Source organism: Nothobranchius furzeri, chromosome 18, assembly GCF_043380555.1.
Source record: "Nothobranchius furzeri strain GRZ-AD chromosome 18, NfurGRZ-RIMD1, whole genome shotgun sequence".
NCBI lineage: Eukaryota > Metazoa > Chordata > Actinopteri > Cyprinodontiformes > Nothobranchiidae > Nothobranchius > Nothobranchius furzeri.
Window position 1 is genome coordinate 9,818,039 of NC_091758.1, and position 6,962 is coordinate 9,825,000.

Below are 6,962 nucleotides of genomic sequence, written 5' to 3' on the forward strand. Positions count from 1 at the left end.
AATGTAAATATCCCTAATGGCAATTAGAAAGCGACTAATGTTTATAAATCAAAGCAAATTGATAAAAGCAAATATAGATACTCCTGACAACTGCAGAGTCATCTGAGTATTTCTGTAGATGACAGGTCTCTGATTTGTACTGGAAGTCTGAGGTGTACAGGGTGAAAAGGAATGGTGAGAGTACAGTCCCCTGTGGTGCTCCAATGTTACTGATCGCCTGGTTTGATATGAAGTTCTTCAGCCTCACAAACTGTGGTCTGTTTGTCAGTCCAAAATTGGACTCTTGGTTTCTGAGTTAGTTGAAAAAGTGGCACAATGAGAACACAATCAACATCAATAGCCAATAAGAAGCTCTGAAAGATAATAAGGCCCAAGACCGTTAAGACACGAAGACACAAAGTTAAGACAAGAAGAGACAAAATAGGGCAGTCCTTATCTAGGAAACTGTTTTCTGATTGGCTTAATGAAGTGACCTGTATTGGAATGTTTATTATGTGAAGTGCCTTGAGACGACTCTTGTCATGATTTGGCGCTTTATATATAAACTTGAATTGAATAGAATCCTCACATTCCGCTTTAGAATCCACCAGCAGCATTGCCATCAGGAGAGGAGAAACTTCAGCAATCTCTAGCAGAAAGTCCAGCCCTGCATCCATTTCCCTGTTTGATTCCTTCAGGGGCACACGTGAGAGGCAGTCTGCCATGACATTCTGAGCACCAGGACGGTACTCTACTTCATACTGAAAGCACAGTGACCTCGCTGACCAACATGCGATTCTCATGCCTGCTCTGTTCCTTCCTTTGGTGCTGAGGAGGGTAGTCAGAGCTTGGTGGTCAGTACGAAGCATGAATCTGCGGCCCCACACATACGGGCACCACCTCTCTATGGCCCAGACACAGGCCAATGCTTCCTTTTCTGTAGTGGAGTACTTCCTCTCTGTGGAGGATAGTGTCCGAGAAGCAAATGCCACTACTCATTCCACCTGATCTGGATGCAATTGCATCAACACAGGTCCCAGCTTGTAGTCCAGCGCATCCGTGGTACTAAAAGCAGGTAGGTCTGGATCATAAATGGCAGGTGCAGGACTTTTTAGAAGGAGCTTCTTCAGGGTAATGAAACTCTCCTGTGCAGCCTTGTTCCTCTGGAGTTCAACTTTGGTGTCTGTTTTCAGCTGCTGTCGCAGGGGCTCCACCAGTGTAGCATAGTCCGGAATAAATTTGCTGAACGAGGATGTCAATCCGAGAAATGAACGTAGCGCAGCCATGTCTGTAGGAGCAGAATCCTCAGCAATAGCTGTAAGGTGATCATGGCTCGCCGCAGGCCCTCCTTCGAGCTGACATGTCCCAGGAATGTAATTTGGGACTGGCAGAAAGAACTTTTCTCACTGTTGATCTGCAAGCCAGCATCTCTGAGACGTTGAAGAACAGCTTGCAGGTGTGTGTCATGTGTCTCCTTTGAAGTTCCATAGACAATGATGTCATCCAAGTAGTTTTGAACACCAGGCAAATCTTTCAGAACTGTTTTCATAATTTTCTGGAATGCCCGATGGCGTAGATGCCAGGCCAAATGGAACACGTGTGAAGTGGAATAACCCGTCTTGTGTGATGAAAGCAGTCAGCTTGCGACTCTCTGGATGCAAAGATAACTGATGAGAATTAAAAAGAGAGATCATATCTCTCCTGTCTTAGCTTCCCTACATTGGCTACCTGTTAAATTCAGAATAGATTTTAAGATCCTTCTTCTCACATATAAAGCTCTTAATAATCAAGCTCCATCATACATCAGTGACCTGATTGTTCCATACGTTCCTAACCGAGCACTTCGCTCTCAGACTGCAGGTCTACTGGTGGTTCCCAGAATATCTAAAAATAGGATGAGAGGCAGATCTTTTAGTTATCAGGCTCCTCTCTTGTGGAACCAGCTCCCAGCTTTATTCCATGAGGCAGACACCTTGTCTACTTTTAAGAATAGGCTTAAAACATTTTTATTTGATAGGGTCTATGGTTAAAATCTGATGTTAGCCTAGATCTGGACAAGTGGGGGAGTAGAGGGAGGTGGAGTGTACAGTCGGTAAAGACGGCTCTCCCTTGCCCTGCCTCCAACATGCCTCCATCTAAAAGGCTAGGTTATCCTGAGTTATCTCTGTAGTTATGCTGCTATAGGCTTAGACTGCTGGAGGACACACTGACCACTTTTCACACTCGACTACTTTCTTCTACTATCTTCTCTTTAACTGTATTACTTCCTGCTATTTCAGCTGTTAACTTTATTTTCTCTCTAAGTGTTTTTCTCCCCAGAAGAAGCTACAATGATGTTCTGCTGAGCTGTGGTGGCCTCATGGAGGGGGCCATCGGCTAGCACACTGCTGCTAACCACTTAAACTTTCTCCCTCTCCTGATAATAACATTTTACTCTCTTTGACATTGAATGTGCTACTACTAGTTTACCTGTTTAATTATAGATTCACAATAAAGTTTATCTCTCACCAAATAGAATATTTACTAAGAAATCACAATGTAACCATAGACACACTACTTGGTATATATGTTGTGTGTGTGTGTGTGTGTGTGTGTGTGTGTGTGTGTGTGTGTGTGTGTGTGTGTGTGTGTGTGTGTGTGTGTGTGTGTGTGTGTGTGTGTGTGTGTGTGTGTGTGTGTGTGTGTGTGTGCTCTGTCTTCTCCATCCCCAGTGATTCGTGGTGGATGGCTGCTTATACTGAGCCAGGATCCTCTGGAGGTTTCTTCCTGCTAAAAGGGAGTTTTTCTCTCCACTGTCGCTGCATGCTTGCTTCGTATGAGGATTGCTGTAAAGACTTTGACACTAGTCAGTGACTCAATGCAACCTGCTGGGTACCTTATATAGGAAACGTTTTACTGACTGGCTTAATGAACTGACCTGTACTGGAATGTTTGCAATGTGAAGTGCCTTGAGACGATTCTTGTCGTGACTTGGCGCTATATAAATAAACTTAAAGTAAAAATTGAATTAAGTTGGAAAAACTGGTCCTGACATCGAAGGGTGCTTCTGAAAAATTTGCATGCACATGGGTTCCCTTTGTGGACTACTGTGGGTCACTGAGCGCTGTGCCACCCCCCTTCTTTTAGGGTAGTGTTATGTTTGTTTATTGTAAAAAAAAATAAAAATAAAAATAGAAAGAAGAAAACACATGTTAGAGGAGTCAGTTGAATTTTTCTTTTGTATTGTATTGAATTCCTCTTTTACTGAAAGTATTAAAAAAAGATGTTTTTTTTATAGAATGATGAGCATCACTGTTAAGAGATATTTTGTTCCATCCTGGTGTGTGAGTAGGATCTGAACCCGGTGACCTTGTCAGCGACAAAAACAGACTTTTCTTTAGTTTTTTAAATCAGCTCCTGGTTAAAGAGCAAGTCACCCCTACCAGAATCTTACACCACTCCCACATCATGTTTGAAAAATGAAACAAATGCTGTTGCCTGGCAGACCAGGCCCACAATGACATTGTGACATCATATGATACTTCTTAGCCATTAGCAATGGCAGATTTAAATTCAAATGCAGTGCAGAGTTTTTACCTGAAGAGGGCACAACACCGACAGTTTTAGGTAGAATATTTAAATTTTAACTAAGATGAACTAAAGTGCCAAATTATTGACCACACATGTCTCCAGCACGACCAGACACACATTTATACAGTTTATCAGCCAAAAAAAAGTTGATTATGGGGTGACTTGCTCTTTCAAGTGAAACACTGTTTATCACGAAATGTTATAAATCCAGCGGGGTAAATTCTGGCAAATCTGGAACTTTTTTACATCGGTGAGCAGCAGCAGGGAGAACGTAAGCTTACGTTTATAAGCACTGTACTTTGTAAATACCGCTCTCTAAGAGCCCTCACCTCGGTGTGCTACTTCTTCTGATAACTGAACTTTGTTTATTACTTGTGTCGCTCACTGTTCACAGGCTTTTGCCCTCCAATGTGGTGGACCCACATGATCAGGTGACACAGGTACGCAGGGTCAATACTGAATCATGACCTCTGACCTGCGGTAGATTTTGGATTTCTTTACAACACTTCTTGAGTATTTGATTTTTGACATTGTTACCTACTGTGAGACAGGGTCTGTTTCATGGTCCTACCAGTCTACACTTGAAATGCCTGGTTGTGGTTTGTCAATTTGAACTCAGGTGGTTTCTAAATTAACTGGTTAGTCACAGTAAATTGATGATTCACAAAGGGACAGTTACTTGTCCACACACATTTACCCTTCAATCAATGCATTTGTTAGTAGAAATCTTTATGGTGACTCGTGTTATCTTTGCCTGACATCTAAATTTGTTGTTGATCTGCACCATAAGTGACAAAAAGAAAAAAACATTAACGCTGTATGAGGAAAAAGACTTTACACATTATGTCTTGTTTGGACTTTTATTTTGGTAAGCCTGTCACTGAGAGGAAACGGAAGTGTACAAGTCTCCATTTATTCAGGGGTGTCTGTTTTTGATCGTAATGTGTTTGATTAGAACACGCTTCTACACTAGCTCTTACTCTAGTGCATCCAGTAGTAGGTAATAGCTAAAGAAATTAAATAAAGGTCTGGAATCTGAAAAGGAACATTTGTTCACCGTCACGTGGACACGAGCCCCCACCCCCCTCACTTAGATGGTCTCGTCCGAGTCGCTCCAGTGTCAAACGCACATGTTCGAAGTGTTGTCCTGAGTATCAGATTTTTTGGAAAACTGAGTTGTCATCTGGTTGGCTTCGGTTTTTTGGACCTTACGGGCCACCGCACCGCAGCACAAATCTGATCGTGAAACCTTTACTTTTCTAGCTTTAGCTGGAAACCATCAGCGGGCCGGAGGGACTGCAGCCTGCTGCGGAGGACGTCAACCGGACTGAAGGTATGGAACCGTCTGGGACACGCTGCCTGTCCGCCACGGGGGGCTGGAGGCAGAAAGCCCGCATCAGAGGCTGGCAGAGCGGGCTGCACGTGGGGGATGAGGCGTTGTCCTGATGGGGGAGGTGGTTATAAACTTTATTTCTCTCATCCAGCTGTAACATCCTCCATGTGACCATCAGCTGGTCAAAGAAGTACTAGAAAGTATCAGTTTAACACTCATGCCCCCCGAAAATATGCCGCAGCTGATAATCCAAAGAGCGGCCACGGGCTGAACGCTGGCTGCTGATGGGCTGTGCCACGTAACAGTCCGGGAATGGGAGCAGGGACTTTCTGCAGAATCACTGTTCAGGGATTGGAGTCCAATGTAGACAGAAGCGTTCAGCAGGACGATAAGAGCCAATAAAGGTGTGCAAATGCATCATCATACACGTCTAACCGAGCTGTGACTCATAGTCAGGGGCGCATAAACGTCGCTGAGGCCCCGGGCTCGGCCCCGGCCACCTCATGCTTTAATCACCCAAGAGCCATGCAAGCAGGACCACAAGTCAGACTTGCAGATCCATCCTGTCTGGGTTCTTTTTTAGTTATCTAGAGTGTCTGCATCAATATTTATCAATGAAACAAAATTAAAACACTTTATCACATGCACTGTAAAAACGTTGGGACCCTTCTCTGAAAGAAGCAAAACCTCACAAAGGTCATGGTAATAACTGTGAACTGGAAATGGTGACGACTGAATATTCCCTGAAACCAGCTTATTAAAATGAGGTCTTCATTTCGGGTTGTGGTTCAACAAACTCATTTAAAGCAGCTTTCTGGAGTTTCCTCTTTCAGAAATTATGTATGATTTGTCAGAAATCCGTAAAAGTGATTATCTTATCATGTACTGTGACATAATGTAAGCAATACGTCTTTTTTTGTTGTTGTTGCTAACCACGCCCCCTGCCCCGCAGAGCTCCGTGCAACAGGAAACTGAGCACCGACCAGAACTAACCAATAGCGTTAGACTACCGCTTACTTGCTTCATATTTAAGGAATACCTCGGCTGATGCAGAGTTGGTGAACTTTTCACGGACAATTAAGTCTCTAAAATATAAATATATGAGAACACAACATGACATGAGAATAATACTCGTAAATCAACGTATTAGCTGTTTGTTGCTACAGAAGCACATTTATGAACAGAAACGTGAAATTGCCATCTTAAACAGAGCAACAGACTTTTTGTGTGATTGTGCTTCTCAGCCACTAGATGGTGCCATCGGATAAGAGAAATACTACGGAAAAAAGCTTTAATAAACAATCTAATGAAGTTAAACAGGACTAAAATGATGGAAGCCCAAGAAAAGGCAAATATGATGCAGGGATAATAGACTCAGGTGTGTCCTATAATCATCATCTCAGGTGTCTTCAATCTGTCCACCTGTGTAAAGGCTGAGAGCTAGGCCCTGTCCCAATATCCACACTTCCACCCCTCAACTGCACATTCCCACCTAGTGGTGTGATTGTGTAGGGTGTCCTGATTCTCAAGTGTGGCCATTAGCCCCGCCCCTTTTGCACTCTTCACAATCCATTGATGCGTGAGAAGAAGATGGAGGATTGGCTCAACTGTCCTTTGTGAAAATATATATATTCAAGTATGATTATCTAAATATTGAATATTTTATTATTGTGTAATATATGATCGCAATTGCCCTAACCCGAGTCAGGTCGTGGGGGCAGCAGCCTAATCAGAGGCCCAGACTTCCCTCTCCCCAGCCACTTGGGCCAGCTCCTCCGGGGGAATCCCAAGGCGTTTCCTGGCCAGGTGAGAGACTTTCCCTCCAGCGTGTCCTGGGTCTTCCTTTAGGTCTTCTCCGGTTGGAAGTTCCCAGAATACCTCACCAGGGAGGCATTCAGGAGGCATCCTAGCCAGCTACCCAAGCCACCTCAACTGGCTCCTCTCGATGTGGAGGAGTAGCGGGTCTACTCTGAGCCCCTCCCGGATGGCTTCTCACCCTATCTCTAAGGGAGAGCCCAGCCACCCTGCAGAGAAAACTAATTTCGGCCGCTTGTATCCGTGATCTCGTTCTTTCGGTTAT

At 43.9% G+C, this 6,962-nt stretch overlaps 1 protein-coding gene across 2 annotated transcripts in view; it reads left to right on the top strand.

Annotated features, from left to right (window-relative positions):
• Window positions 1–4,484: 4,484 nt before the first annotated feature.
• Window positions 4,485–6,962, top strand: part of LOC107391633 (transcription factor IIIB 90 kDa subunit) — a 133,155-nt gene continuing 130,677 nt past the window's right edge. Inside the window, exon 1 of one of the 2 annotated variants that reach the window (XM_015969023.3) lies at window positions 4,485–4,882. The gene's annotated coding sequence lies outside the window, so the exon portion shown is untranslated. The remainder of the gene's footprint in view (window positions 4,883–6,962) is intronic. The other variant, XM_015969022.3, reaches the window with a different exon arrangement.